Raw genomic sequence first — 16,177 nt, 5'->3', positions numbered from 1 at the left:
GGGGCTGGGGCTGGGGCCGGGGCCCCATTCTCAAGCTGCAGGCTGCAGCACGTGGGAGCCCCGCAGAGCGGTGCTGCTGGGCCACTGCTGAACCACTGCCACTCCTCCCACTGCCAGAGCTGCCTGGCTTCTCTCATTTTAAAGATTGAGAGACATTCCAGTGGGTCTAGCATAGGCCAGAGAAGGTTTGAAGCAATGTGCCTTTGAGCTGGGCATGGTGGCACACACATGTAATCCCAGCACTCTAGTGGCTGAGGCAGAATTGCTTCGAGTTCGAGGCCAGCCTGAACTGTATAGGAAAACCCTGTCTCAAAAAGACAAAAAAAAGTGCCTTTGAAAAGAACTCTATTGTTATTCTGTTTGACCTTCGTTTTAATTTTTTTTGTTTGTTTGTTTGTTTTGTTTGTTTTGTTTTTTACAGGAGACATTAGTCCGTACTCTTTTTTTTCAGATACCTGTTAGGATTCTTTTCATGGAACTCTGTCGTGTTTTATATAGGTACTGGGTTATACACCATCAGAAAGCCGGATATGACGTATTTTACAACCTTTATAGATGAATTCACACTCCCATTTTACCTTATTGCACTTAAAATAACTGTAGTTTCTTTTTTTTTTTTTTTCCGGTACCAGGGATTGAACTTATGACCTTGCACTTGCTGGGCAGGTGCTGTGCCACTGAGCTAAATCCCCAGCCCCAATAACTGTAGTTTCTATCAAGAGAGTGTCAGGTTTTACTTGATCTCATTTCTTGACAAAGTAAGCAAGCATCTAATACTATATGAGAACCCTAAATATATCAGTGGGATTTTACTATAGTTGGCCAGATGTAAGAGGAAGACTTTGTTGGTCAACTTGTGGGGAAAAGGGAGAGTTCAACCTTGTGAGGAAGTTTTCAAGCCACCTACGTGAACCTTTGCACTTTTTTTTAAAGACAGTGTGTTTGTATGGAAAGTAAAGAGCTAGGCAGATCCAGACTAAATTAGTTTCCCAACAAAGTGTATAGATCTTACACAATTTTGAATTCTTTGTCATTGAGATTTTCTACTTTTATGTTGTTATTTATATTTATGTAATTATCACTTCTGGGTCATGTGACCAAGGTCAAATACGTAATTTTGTTTTTAACAGTCCAATATTTGATACTTCATCGAAGCACAGTTTTCATTTAATGGATTTTTGGACTGAGGAGAATGAATGGGGGGCTTGCTTTGTCTACTCCACACATTGACTGGTACTGTAATACCTCTAGATCCATGCACCCCACTTCAAAAAAAACTTACTTCGTAAGAATTTGAGACTGGTATTCATTAATTTATTTCTTTGAGGGTCCTGGTTTCATTTATATTTCTTAGATCCATAGGAATGAATGATTTTAGAATTTGAGTATGTTAAATAATTATTTGGTCCAAATCTCCCATTTTACAGATAGGAAAACAAGCTCTGAGAGATGATGTGACTGGTCAAATATTGACTGAACTAAATCTGTGTCTTCCCCATTGAGTTGGATGATATAGAAGGATCAGAGGATACCTTTGTTAGCATCAGGTCAAAATACCTAACAGTTTTAAGTAGTTATTTGTGACTTGAGTCTTTCTTTGTTCACATTTTATATATTTTTTAAAGGACAGTGATAAGAACCTATACGAAGTTTAAAAATTTTTTAACTATAAGTTGACAAACTATAATTGTATATATTTGTGAGGATGAAGTAATTTATGAAAACAGTTTGGAGTAATATTAATTTAACTCTTGTATTCCTCAGCTTAAATACCATTTTTTGTGTGAGAATATTTGAAATTTACTGTTAGCAATTTTGAAATATACTTTTTGCTGTGTTCATCATCCTCTATAATGTCTTGAAAAAAATTATTTCTCTTTATTGAGGCTTTTTACCTTTTTATTATCACCTTCATCAGTTCTCTCCACTCCCCCATAATCTCTGTATTTTTGTCTTAAATGTTAACCAGTTACGTTAAACGTTAACATAAAACATTTTGTGTCTTTCTTGCTATTATACTCTGGATTATGACAAAGAATTGAAACTTGTGTAAGATCAGTGTACTCTTGGGGAGATTGATTTGCTCTGTTTGGATGTGCCTAGTTCCTTACTTTTTGCTTTTATATCAAATAAAGCTTGGTGCACCTCAACAGGGCCAACTTAACTCTAGCTTGGTAATTGGAGTTGGGCATCCCTGCCCACTGTTAGAACAGCATAGGTGGTTCTCTGGGCTTTACTGTGGATGCTCATTTACCAGTTTGTGACTTGACTTCATAGTAATAGCAGTTTAGATTGGGTTGGCTTCATGTATGGCTATAGTGATTTGAGTATCCATTAGGATGCATAGCTAGACAGTGGTATAATTGAATTGGGTGTCAAAATTTTTTACATGAGAAATACTTTACATATATGAGTAGTGCCTTCAGAAGGTGGTATTGTGGATTCGACTTGCCTATTTTGTGCTTTACATATGCTTTACATTCTTGGTATGGATTTTTAATTAATGGTTAAGAAACAGGCATTCTTGCCTTGACTTGTGTTAAAATTATTGATGTTACTGAAATTAGCTGATAGAATTACCAGTATTTCTTTTTTTGTTTTTGGAAATGTCTCTGAAGACATAGAAGTATAATTTAGGTAGGTTGTTTCTCCCAATTAATGGGTCTTTGTGCAATTATTTTTATATTTAAGGTTTTATTGATTTTTTTATTTACAATATACTAGACATTGAAGTTAAAGTGATGAACAAGCCATTATAGAGGTAGATTATCATCCCATGTCATTATCTTCAGTCTCTTTAGACTTAACTGTTAAAAGGAGCTTGTTTGAGGATACTTGGAGCAACGTGATCCATATTAGAATGGATCTAATATGGATCCTTGAGATCCATATTAGAAGGACATACATTGAGGTGGTCTGCATTAGGACTTTTTAATGCTAATAAGTACCATTCCCTACTTCTTTGTCCAGATTTTGGGCTGTCATCTTTCTTTAATTTACTGTGAATCTGATGCAAAAATCCTCGTACCCTTTCTCATTTTGTCCCTTAATTATGATGTAAAAACAGTGGTTTGCTAGAAATTACTTGGCAGAGTTCCCTTTTTCTTTTTTCAAATGTTGTTTGCGGAGAATCTTTTCATTATCCTCATGTATTCTACCATTTGAAACAAACATGTCTTTCTGGCTGTTTTTTTTCAATGGTCCCATATCATAGTCTAGATAACCTTCAACTAGATTCTTTACAGACCAGGAATGGGACAGTTGGGCTTCATTTCCTAAATGAACCTGTCTAAATTCAGTTACCATCAATATTCTCTCAGTCTCCATAGATAAGGCAGATTGCCTTTTCACTGTACTTTTTTTCTCTGTTTTTCTACCATGTCCTGCTTAAATTTTTCTATAATTGAATTTGTTCAGGGTTGGTAGCCACTGGCCACTGGTATCATGTTTGGAGCTTTAATTACTTTGTTTTTTTATATTAAATTTATAAATCAATGAAGTAAGAAAATACTTGTTTTTTGTTGTTTTGGAGACAGGGTCTTGCTATATAGCACAAGCTGTCCTTGAACTCATTGCAATCCTCCTGCCTCAGCCTCCCGAGTGCTGGGATTACAGGCGTGTACCACCACATGCAGCATCTGCTTTTATATTTGAAGAATTGGATACTCAGGTTGAATTGTCTTCAGTCTCTCACCAGTGAATAGCTGGTATGGCCAAAGCTGCTAGCATGGATTATCATCTACATGTAAGATGGAAATTACACATGGACGAGATCAGCTGTGCTGACTGCCATTTATGAGGCAGGTCTGCAACAGTCATCACCAACACCTTACCTTTTCTTTAGGGCCTTGTAAGGGGAGGGTCCTATTATGAACCATTAATATGTGACCAATTGGTTAAGGGCTCTTTTGCTTCATTTGTGTAGAAATTGCAAATAGGCAAAGTATAGCTCCTTTAGTATTAACAGTCCTGAGCTTTGAATGCCAGTGGCTATCAGCTGTTGGTGTTAGCAGCCCTCCTTGCTGCTTGAAGCCAGCAGCTGCTGGCAGGCCTCAGGAACTATTCCAGGAGAAAGTGACTCTTAGCAGTTCTCCATTGTTTTCCCACTGCCAGTCACCCTCTGTTATTACCACTCCCTGCTTCTGGCCACTTGGGCACCACTGACTGTTAAGGTTTATATCTAGATGTTCCCTGAAAGCCTCATGGGATCATATAGGTAGGACTTTAGGGAGGGAAGTGATTGTATCATGTGGGCACTATACTTACTGGTGAATTAGTCCACTAATGATTTTATAGCTAAAATGGGAGGGGGCTGGCCTGAAGAGATGGGTTATTGGAGACATTGTCTGGAAGAGTGTATCTCCCTTCCCTGGGTCCTTTTGTCACCCTGTGCTTCCTGGTTGCCATGAGGTAAGCCACTTTCTTCCACCAGACCCTTTTACCATCCCTCCATACCTTGGAGCTGGCCAACTGGTCTAAAAACATGAGCCAAATTAAACCGCTCCTTTAAATTGCATCTGTTGGGTATTGTGTCCCAGTAATGAGGAAAGTGACTAAGACATCAGCTTTTAGTGAACCAGCTCAGCATGCTGTGCTCAAGATAGAAATCATGAATAGACAGAAATATACCCTCTGAAAGTGGCTTTATTTGGACTTGTGCTGCAGCATAAGGAGAATGGTGCATGTATTGACTCGATAAGGATTTTGGAGAAGTTACATAGAAGAAAAAGGAAGGTCTTCTGTTTGTTTAGTCATGGGGAGGGAAAGGGCTCCTTGTAGACCTGATTGAGAATGGCTACAGGGGTAAGAAGTCTATCTAGAGAAGCTGTTGGAGTAAGGAGTGGAGGTTCATCTAGTATGGACCTGTGACTAGATTCTTCTACAGACAAAGCAAATATCTCTTGGAGCCGCCAAGGTGCCTGGTGTAGCTGCAGTTGGCTGCAAGGTATTTAGGGTGGCTGCAGAAGAAAAGAAAGGAAAAAATTAAAAGTACCTCTTGGGACATGTTGGGCCCTTCTCTTCTGTGTCATCAACATCTCTCTGACCTCAAGAATTTATTTAAGAAGTTTTGTGTCAATTTTAATATTTCTATAGTTTAAGGTCAATAGCAGCCCTTTACTATTCACCCAAGACAACTGTAATACTTGAGACTCCTTTAGCCAGTTAAGTAGCATATTTGAAGAGTTTGTACTTACTATGTGTGTACTTTTTTTTTTTTTTTATTTTTAAGATATAAACTGTCTTACAGCTTTTCTGCTATGGAAATACATAGAAAATGATGGTTAACCTTTTTCGGTTTCTTTTTGTACCCTCTTTTTCTTATTTTAAATCCTCATTCTTCTAACACAGATTTATTACAGTTTTGATTAAATCAGTGTTTAGCTTAATCATTGTGACCACATGTGCTGTTTATAGCTATTAGCTGGTAAAGTATAAATGCTTTCCTAAACAACTTTTGATATTCTCTGAAAATGTGTTACTTTTTAAAAAAATCCATTTAACACTGGTTCTGATTCAAACTCTTAGGCCTGTTACAAGTTTGGTTACAACTGTTCTGCCTTTTTAAACTTTCCCTGCTTTAGTCTGAATCTCTTATACTCTCTGCTAGGTGTATACTTGTTTTCCCTGCTCTTCCTTTACTCTGAGTGTGGAGGTTCTTTTTACTTTTTTCCTAGGGAGCACCTGTTTTCTGTTTTTCCTGTGGATCTTTCTTGTAGCATAGTCTCCAGTAGTTTTCTGTGAGAAAGTGTTAAACAGGTAAACCTTTTGAGACTTTCTGTGTCTCTTTGTGTACCCTTGGTTAATTGAGTATATACTTCAGGATTGGAAATCATTCTCTTTTTGTCCTAGTCTGCATGGGCAGCTATTAGAAAATGCCATAGTTTAAAGAAAATGGGTAGATTAAGCAACCAAAATTTATGTGCTTACAGTTCTGGAGGCTGAAAGTTAAGATTTAAATTCTGGTCAATTTGGTTTCTGGTAAGGGGCCTCTTCTAGTTTACAGACACATCTCTTGCTATATCCTCAAATGGCCTTTCCTCGGGACATAGGCACAGAAAGAGCAAGCTCTCTGATGTCTCTTATAAAAACATTAATCCTATCAAATCAAGCCTCATCCTATGACCTAATTTAACTTTAAATATTTGCTTAATACAAATATAAGCCACACTGGGAATAGATCATCGTACAGATTCTGAGAATGCAACCATCAGTCCATAACCCTACCTTTAGAATTGTTTAGATATTGCTCCATTATCTTTTTTTTTTTTTTTTTTTTTTTTTTTTTTTTTTCTCCGGTACCGGGAACGGAACTCACGACCTTGTGCTTGCCAGGCAGGCACTTTTGCCACTGAGCTAAATCCCCAGCCCTCCATTATCTTTTTTTATTGTGGAAAATTTATGTTATAGATCACAAAATTTTACTATCTTAACCTATTTTTAATTGTACAGTTCTGTGGTATTAAATACATTCATAATATTGTGCAGCTACCACCACCTTCCATCTATAGAACTCTTACCATCTTGCAAAACTGAAACTCCATACTCATTAAATCATAACTCCATTCTTCCTCCTCCCCTCTCCCCTGGGCTTTTGGCAACCATTATTGTTCCTGATTTTTACTATTCTAAGTAGTAGTTCCATTTTGTCTGTTTTGGGATACGTTCCAAGACCCCCTATGGGATCGCAGAAACATCAGATCGTACTGATCCCTGTTTATACCATGTTTTTTCCTGCTCATACATACTCAGGATACACTTTAACTTATAAATTAGACACTAACAGATTAACAACAATAATAATAGTTATAACAATATACTGTGATAAAAGTTATATGTCATATGTCTCTTACAAAAAGAATCTTACTACACTGTAGTCACGTATCTTTTCCTTGACCACAAGCAGAAAAATAGAGAAAACACATTGAGATTATTAAGAGGAGACCAGTGGATTTTGTACTAAAGTCACCTTCCTTCTTCTTGACCACAAGCAACAGAAACCAGAGGGAAAAAAACCCTGAGATTTAAGAGGGGACCACTGGACCTTATACTATCTGAAATTATAGTCTCCAGACACTTTAATTGTTTTGTGATGAGCTTATTTCATTTAGCATGCCATTAGAGTTTGTCCATGTTGTAACATGTGCTAGAAATTCCTTCTTTTTTAGGCTGAATAACAATCTATTGTATGTACATACCACATTTTGCTTACCTACTTTGCTGTTGATGGATAATTGGGTTGTTCCTGTGATTTAACTCTGGTATATAATGGGTGAACATGGGTGTATAAATACTTCATTGAGACCATGCTTGTCTTTTGGTGTTTGTTTTTTTAAAGTATAGAACTAGAAGTATAATTACTAGGTCCTAGCTGCACCATCTTACATTCTTGCTAACAGAGCACATGGGTTCTGCTTTCTCCACATTCTTGCAGGCGCTTGTGATTTTCTGGTTTTGTTTTTAATAGTGGCTGTCCTAATGTGTATGGGGTTCTTGCATCATTATTATTAATTCTGGGGATGGAACCTAGGGCTTTGTACATATGAGACAGGTGCTTTGCCGCTAAATTCAGTCTTCAGCCCCTCATTATCATTTTATTTTTTGTTTTGTTTTTGAAGTATCTGAAGCTATTCAGATTTTTGATCCTTTTTAGAAATTTTGGGTTCTTTGTGCCCAGGGTTGTGATATTTCATGGTGATGTTTCTTGTTGTGGATCTATTCCAGGGACTCTTAGAAGTTACTTCTCTAATAGTCTCTCTGTTTTTCTGTTCTCTTTTTAAATTTTCTGTTATGCTTTGTGTTTTGATGTCGCTTGAAAGCATCATGAGGGGTAGGCTTGTCAGAGGCAGCTGAATCTAAGAGTTTGTGATTGGCTCTTTGTCAAAGCTGGGATTGGGGGTGTGAGTGCTACACCCGTGCTAGGGTTGGTAGCCTACATACAATATAAGAGAGGAAAAGAGGCTTGCTCTTCTCACTTGTTGCTTTTGCTGTCTTCCACTGCCATGAACTGTTGCCCCTCTGCCATGTGCCACTCTGCCTTGCAGCCAGCCGCTTATGGACTGAAACCTCTGCAAACTGTGAGCTAAATAAACCTTCCCTTCTTTAACTTTGGTTGTTGGGTGTTTTGTCTGAGCAATGAGAAAAGTAAGACACCTTCAACTTCCTTTTTAGTTCTTAATTTCTGCTGTGAAGTTTTAAATTTTTAAGAGTTTTTTTTCTGTACCTTTTGAAATACTATCATCTTTAATGGAAGGATTATCTTCTCTTAGGATATCAGTTACTATTTTCCTGTTCTCTATTTTTGTACAGTTTTTGTTCCAATTTTTTTCTTGCATTTTTTGTTTTGCTTCGTTTCATAACAGATGCTTTCTGGAGGTATTTGGCAGTCCTTGGTTTTTATTCATATTTAAGTCAGTGATACACAACACAAAATTGAATCATGTGATACTAACATTCTGTCATGGTTTGGGGTTTTGCAGAGGATATTTCTTTTTTTTTTTTTTTTTTTTGGTTTTTCTCTAGTACCAGGGACCGAACTCACGACCTTGCGCTTGCCAGGCAGGCGCTTTGCCGCTGAGCTAAATCCCCAGCCCTTGCAGAGGAGAACAGTATAATACAGGACACATACTTTATAAGGCTATTTAAGTCAGGCAAAGAATCATATACAAGAGAGTGCAGGAAATCTGTCCACATACCTAAGACTAAAGAATCCAGCCTAGATCCCACGGTAATGGCCTGCATGAGTTCAGCTGAAGACCTAGAGCTCATAACAGTGCCTCCCATGAGTCCAGCTGGAGGCCTAGAGCCCATAACAATATCTCATGCAGGCCTGTTTCATGGATCTGTGCTGAAAGGTCCAAAGGTCATCTAGAAAGTCTGTGCCAGCGAGATGAAAGATCTGTGCTAGCAGGCTGAGGGATCTACACTGGAGCTAGGAAGCAGTGTTCAAAGTAAGAACCAGAGCTCCCCACAAAAAGTACCACAGCCATCCTCAGCAACAGTGAGGTCCTGAGCTCCTCCGATGATCAGGACAGCTGAGTTCCCATCAGGAAAGCCAGTGCAGCAAGCTTTTCCAGGAGACTGAACAGTGCACCATGTTGCCCTCCGGAGCCAGGAGGCAATGCTCAGAGTGAGGACCAGAGCTCCCCCAAGGTGAACCGAAGCCATTCTCAGTGACAGCAAGGTCCCAAGCTTCTTGGAAGATGAAAACAGCCAAGTTCATCAGGAAAGCCAGTGTGACAAAGTCCTCCAAGAGAACCAGCAGCTCCTTACAGCTTCTCTCAGCTTCCAATAGGCTCCTAACAGCTTCTACGAGCTCACAACAGCCTTCTCTCTTCTTTTCCCGTTCTGCCTCATATGCTACTGGCAACAATCCTCAGGTAGGCCTTCTATACCCAGCACCACCCTTACTCAGTTCAGCTAGGTATTATAAGTTGACCACCAGTTGTCAGTCCACCACACATTCTTTCCCAGTTTTGTCCACAATAAAATAGGAGAGGCAGTGAGAATGCCTCGATATCTATGAACATACTTGTTCCTTCAATCTTTCGTGGTAGTTAGGGTGACATGTCACCTTGAGTGACTTTAGAATATGTTCAGGGGACCGGTGGAGCACACTTCTGGTGTATCTGGGTGGGTAATGGAGGTATGGCCTTGAGGTATATGTCTGGTCCTTCTCCCTTGTCTCTCTGGCACTGTTCCACTGCTCCACTTCCCAGCCACCGTGAACAAAGCATCTTTGCTCTGTCACGCCCTTCCATCGTGATGTTTCTGCCTTGGAGCCAGCCAGTCGCGGACTGAATCCCTGGAAACCATGAGCCAAATTAAACCTTCCTTTAAATTACGGGTGTCACTTACTGTGTTCCAGTGATCCTCACCTCTAAATAATGTCATTTGCTAAAAGAAAACAAGATTCCTTGGAGAAATGGCTGATTTCAAAGCTATAGCAGAGAATGAACAGGATGAGTCTGGGACAAGCTGTTATCAGTTATAAGAAGAAAAGAAAATGTGTTCAAGAAATGAGAAAAGTATACATGAGCATCCTTGAAAGAGTTCCCACTGGTTAAATTTGGGACAGTTTGAACATCAGAATAAATTAATGGTGCTAATAAGAATCTATGAGTCCATACTGATAATTCAGGAAAGAGAATACGTGGAGAGATGGAACCAGACCGTACTGAAATTAGAATGTCACCTAATAAATGCAGAAGGAGCAGTAGAACTACAAGTGCTTTACCATGTTTAAGTATCATAGTGTCAATTGCCATTGGCACTACAACTACTTTAATGTTCTAAGAACATAGTCTGTAGGTATCTTCCTACAGATACCTTATTATTGAGGAAAAAGTCACTCTACAGTGAAGAAATCTAACATCTTAACCAGGTGATGAAAATCACCAGTAATAGGAAAAATTGACATCACTTCTCTCTCTTCTTTTGTACCCGGAATTGAACTCAGGATCTCATGCTTGCCAGGCAAGCATCATGCCACTGAGCTATATCCCTGGCCCCAACATCACTTCTCTTTTAGCTCCATAGTTTCATTTATGTGGCATTCCTGCTAGAAATGTACTTGTAACCTGTATTTTTGAAATGTGTTAGTGAAATGAAAGACAAAAAAATGCTGTAAAACTGCTGTTTCAGGTGAGAAGAAAGGAGACATGACATCTGTTGTGATATGCGATCCTGAATTGAAGGGAAGGGGGATTGCCCTAAAGGACATTATACAACAGTTGGCAGAATTGGAATATGAACTGTATAATCCCCATTGAACAATTTATACATCAAATTTTTTATTTTGACATGTGTTCTGTGATTGTGTAAGAGAATACCTTGTTCTTAGGAAACACTGAAGAATTTAAGAGTAAAAGAGGTTGAGAGTATGGCTCAGGGGTACGGTGTGTGCTGTGTGCTTAGCATTCACGAGGCCTCCAACACCAGGTTCAACCTCCAGCACCAAAGATAAATACAGGTAAAGGCCTGTGATCACTCAGGCATTTAAGTGGGTGGGTGAAGATATATGGGACAGGGGTAGTAAGGTGAAAGTGATACAATGGTATCAGCTGGTGAGTCTTGGTGAAGGCTTTGAGGGAGTTTGTTATACTGCTCTTAAAATTATTCAGCAAGTTTAGTATTTTTAAGGTTGAAATAAAAGTTGCTGACACCAAGCTTCAGTCTTGGATGGGGCTCCTTGACTTGCATAGTGTAGCAGATTGACTAGTGTAAATCCTTACACTCATATCATAGTGTTAGTCTTCAGTCTGTAGAGTAAAGGTCTTGCCTACTGGCCAGAAAAAGAAGAGCCCAGTAAGGGAAATCTGCCTACAGTGGGGTACAGTGTGATGTGTTTGTGTTTGAGCACTCATTCTTTAGTTGTCACACAGTCCTTATGTGCACAGTATGGCAAGCCCAACTTCCGCTGTGCTGGGCTGAGGTCTCCCAGTTCAGAGAACAGTCTTTTTATTTATTGTTTTTTGTTTTTGTTTTGAGACAGAATCTCGCTGTGTAGTTAGGACTAGCTTTAAACTCACTATGCAGCTCAGGCTGTCCTCAGACTCATGGCGATACTTAAGGGATTATAGACTAAACCCAGCAGAACTGGCTCTTTTTAGCTTGTGGTTAGTTGCTGATTGTGGGAAGGGCAGGTAAAGGAGATTTAAGGATCTAAATGTTCATTGAATGACTTTAAATCAGTATTCTTTCTGTTCCTTTTTAGCAACTTTTTAACTTTATTTTTTTCTAGGTCCGTATGGATTATGACTTTAACCAGCCCTGTTATTCAAGTTTTACACCTCATTTCAGTGTATGTTTATTAGAAGTCGCAGTCCTGTACCTGCACTCCACTCCATTCTTTCAATCTTATTTCTCGTATTCTTTGACCTTAGAATTAGCAAATTTTTTAGCATAACAATATAGATCAAGTGTTCCCCTTTATTAACTTAGGTGAAAAAAAACAAACCAAAACAAAATTACATACAATTAAGCAGACCTCTTTCCAGATAGAGTATATTATGTTCTAGCATACTTACTACAGTTTAGGTAAGCCCTGGGTTCTCAGTGTTCTGGGCACATTTGATAGCCATGGTTTCTTTTGGTGTCATGGAACGGAGTGCAGGGATGGGGCTGGGTATGCTCTACTGGTAACTTTCTTCTGGGAGCCTGTGTTGGACCAGCCTGCAAATGGGTGGTTGTGCGATTTGTGAAAAATCATTCTGTGTGTTCAAAAAGTGGCAAAATGTTTTTATTTTTATAATTAAATATTCTTTTTCACCTAAATTTGTTATTATTTTTGTTTGTTTCTCTTAAAAGGAAGTATTGAGTTGATAACAATGTAGTGTGAGGTTTGTGGAATAAAGGCATTACATGAACAGTGTTTTTTAGAGGTGCCTTGCAGACTACATTCTTAGAGGTTTTCAAATGAAGGTAGCATCTACTATTTGGAGTCCTTTTCTGTAATACTAAGTTAATACATGAAGTGTTTTTGGAAGATAATGTATGTTCCTTTCCTGTGCATCTTATGATTAATAGACATTAGAGACTGAATTGGGCTGTAGCTAGTACTTTAGTGAACTTTATGTTCTACTCAGAAGTTCCTGGTAGAAGTTATAATTGTTAAAGCTCTTACCTAGGGGTTATAAAAAGGTACAGGTAAGAATATTATTGATGTTTTCTTTTTAACATAAGGATAAGAATATGTCTTTTTCTTCACTCACTCCTGGTGCTATTTTGACATCTGTATCTAGTTTAGGGGGTTATTGTTTAGTGCTGGATAAAAGTGTGGGTAGAAGGATGGCAGTCCCTTTTCTCTTGTGTCCACATTAAAAAATACTCAGTTAACTAAAACTTTTTATAGTTCCCTGATGGAAAAGTATCTTTTAATTGTAGCTTTCAGCAGAACAAAAAAGAACATATGTGATCATCTGCTTTTTTTCTTTTAATAGGAAAACTTAAGCTGCATCCCACTTTATTCTTGCTAATCTGCCAATGTGGTAAATTGGAAGACAACAGTCACCAGGATATCCTGTAATGGGCAAGGAGTCACAGAGAAGAAAACATTTCTTTTAATTTTTAACCTTGGTTTGAAAGGTAAGACCACTAAATTATCAGGAGTTTCCATCTGTGTGTTACATCAGGGAAAGCAGCATTCTCTCATGAGACCTTGGAGCCTAGGTCTAAACCAGGTTTAGGGCAGTCTCTTTGAGGTAGGTGCAGTGTTTTAATGTGCTGGTTAGAGGAAGTTAAACAGCAGCCATTGTGGTCTGCTTTGGTATATCTAGAAGTCTGCAGAACTCCATTCTTAGTTTCCAGGGGAATTGAGCTGGGCACTAAGAACCAGCTGGACCTAGCAAGCTGAAGTAGCTATACAGAGAAAGAATGTGAGTAGAGACCTGTGACCAGGGTAACCACTTCTATGACTAGGTTACTGGGCTTTGTGTGTATGTGTGTGTTGTTTGTTTTATACTAAAGAACATTTGACTTCTATCCAGCCACCTGTCCTCTCCTGAGTTCTAATTGCTATACTCTGAAACACTTGTTTGGAACGTCTTATTAAAGATTAGAGATTGTCCTGACATTTGACTTTTTGCTCAGTTGCCATTTAATAAGAAGTCACACATTAGGGTCTTTCAGGGAAGTCATGAAAACACTTAATCTAGTTGTATCTTGAGGAGAGGGTAGACATAGTCTACCATTGTGAATTGGGTTTAGCCCCAGGACTTGAAGTTTTAATTACTTCTTGTTTCCTTTTCTTCTTGATCAGTTATTGTTCTGCCTTCTTTCTTCTTTTCATTTCCACTGCTGTGCAGCTATATCAGGCTTTCTTACCTTAGCAGAGCCTGTACTAGTTTTGTTATAAGGGTCTCTGCTAATCCACAGGTGAGTTTTCCAGAGCATCTAGAATACTGCTTTGTATATGACCTCCCAGCCACTCAAGAATGGTCCTTTTCAACCTTAGGAGGCTTCCCTGCACTTACACAGTGATGCTCTGAGTCTTTGCCTTTGATATTCACGTTCTGGTATGAATCTGCCAATTTTTTTCTGCCATTATCACCATATTATTCTCCTGCAAGGATCTTAAGTGAAAAAAATCCCTTCTGTGTTTCAATCTCCTTTTCCCCGTTTGTCTGACTCAGTTTTCTTATTCTACGTGGTATTTGATTTCATATCTTCTAGGACTCAGCGTTCTTCCTACCTTTTTTTCAGACCTTTCTGGATTATTCCATGTCCTTTGCTGTCATTTCTTTGTGAACTTTTAGAATATTTCATTAAGTTATTTTAGGATTTGGTTTTTTGTCTTTAAATTTTAAGTAGTTTGTGAGCAAAGAATTTTGAATTCTATTTTATATCATAAGTACTTTTCACATAATAGGAATCACTAATGAGTTGTAGTAGTTCCTAAAATTTCATAGTCCCCTCCCAGGATATTTTTGAGGCTTGCTTTCTCTCTCTCCTCCTTTATTTTTTTCTTTGTTAATAGAGAACTTTTGCTTTGGCACCTTATACAACAATTCCTTAACCTTTAGCTCTTCTTTTTTGTTCTTTTACTTGTCTCTGTTCATCAGCATGTTGTGCTATATTAGAATGAGGAAGCTCTTCTTAAGAGAAGTTACCCAGATGTTTCCAGGAGCCCCAGAATCAGTGCTAGGTGGTTAGGAAGGATTTCTAGAATGGAACAGCACTAGAGGTATAGACTAAACTTATATTACAAAGGACCAGATAGTAAAAACAAAAGGTTGATATGAGGATAAGGGGAAAAATTTTCAGACTACTGATAAGATTCAAAATTCATTAATTGATTGGAGTTTTCCTTAATATAGATTTATAAATATAAAGAGATGTGTCTCTTTTCCAAGTGGGATAACATTTCACCTAATTGACATTCAGAGTTATAGTTACTATGTCATTAAAATTTTTTGTTTTGTCTTTTTGAGACAGGGTTTCACTATGCAGTTCAGGCTGGCCTTGAGCTCACTTTGTAGCCCAGGCTGGTCTCGAACTCGCAATAATCCTCTTGCCTCAGCCTCCCGAGTGCTGGGATTACAGGCATGCGCCACCACGCCCGGCTGTATCATTAAAATTTATTGTAAATCTTTTAAACAGATAGGACTTCCACATTCTGTTATAGGTCCTTAAGCGTATATGACTTCAGGCGAGTATGTTCATTCCTTTGGGAGTTTGTATAGAATTCTTTTTTTTGTCTTTTTGAGACAGGGTCTCACTGTGTACTTCAGCCTACCCTTGTACTCACTATGTAGCCAAGGCTGACCTTGAACTCACAGTGATCTTCCTGACTCAGCCTCCCGAGTGCTGGGATTACAGGCCTGCAGCACCACGCCTGGCCTAAACTTTTTATATTTGCTATTTAGCATGTTTATTACACTGTAAATTAATCACTTCTAGTTGAAGGTTAGGTGAAAATTCCTCTTAAACAACTACATGGAGTTTGAAATAGAGAAATTTTCTTTGGCCTTATATTAGTGTCTAGAAAATGCTTTGCAACTGTACTTTGAGCTGAGAGGAAAATACATCTACAATAAGTCCCCACCTTAAGCTCTGTTCTGGGAGAATTTTTTTTTTTTTTTGGTACTGGGAATCGAACTCATGACCTTGCACTTTCTAGTCAGGGCCTTAAGCCGCTGAGCTATATCCCCAGCCCAAGGGAGAACATTTACAGGTCAGATTCCACTGTAATCCAACAGAGTGAGTCTTATACAGTACACTTGTGAAAATTTGCAACTCAGATGTTCATAAGTCAGTGACTTACTGTACTACAAGTTTGTATGAGTAGGGAATCTCACTTCTTTAACTTTTGATAGCGTTTAAAGTGTGTGGCCCAGTTTAACTCTTCTTACAATCTGAACAAGTTGTTGAAATGGTATTACTGTAGTATAGGGTATGAATTTCAGCAGTGTTATACTTTGTTTTTTTAATTTTTTTTTTATTTTTATTTTTTTATTTTAAAGAATGAAAAAAGGATAACATAATAATAGGGGGGACTTAGCAAATTACAGACAAAATGGTAGGAAATTATCAATGGTTACCGTTTTACATATTATTGTCTACAAAATAGTTTCTCAGGAAAACAAACAGACAAATAATAGTGAGTTACAGACAAAAGAGATAGGAGATTATCAAGAGTAGTTGTACTATACTTTGGTATCTTCAAAGTGGCTTCTAAAGA

The 16,177-nt window shown here is 38.3% G+C and overlaps 1 protein-coding gene and 1 pseudogene across 12 annotated transcripts in view; one reads left to right on the top strand and one right to left on the bottom strand.

The window, feature by feature from the left end:
- LOC102018739 overlaps positions 1 to 2,985 on the bottom strand; it is a 3,415-nt pseudogene extending 430 nt beyond the window's left edge.
- The window catches only part of Ppp6r3 (protein phosphatase 6, regulatory subunit 3), a 140,738-nt gene that overhangs the window by 31,074 nt on the left and 93,487 nt on the right, over positions 1 to 16,177 (top strand). For 11 of the 12 annotated variants that reach the window (XM_013514101.1, XM_005384276.2, XM_005384277.2 and 8 more), the window contains exon 2: positions 12,939 to 13,083. The exons of the other annotated variant lie outside the window; for it this stretch is intronic. The gene's annotated coding sequence lies outside the window, so the exon portion shown is untranslated. The remainder of the gene's footprint in view (positions 1 to 12,938; positions 13,084 to 16,177) is intronic. 12 annotated transcript variants of the gene reach the window in all.

The sequence above is a fragment of the Chinchilla lanigera genome, unplaced genomic scaffold, assembly GCF_000276665.1.
Source record: "Chinchilla lanigera isolate Chin_1 unplaced genomic scaffold, ChiLan1.0 scaffold00021, whole genome shotgun sequence".
Classification (NCBI taxonomy): domain Eukaryota; kingdom Metazoa; phylum Chordata; class Mammalia; order Rodentia; family Chinchillidae; genus Chinchilla; species Chinchilla lanigera.
The sequence above is the reverse complement of the archived record's forward strand: the minus strand, read 5'-3'. Positions and strand labels throughout refer to the sequence as shown.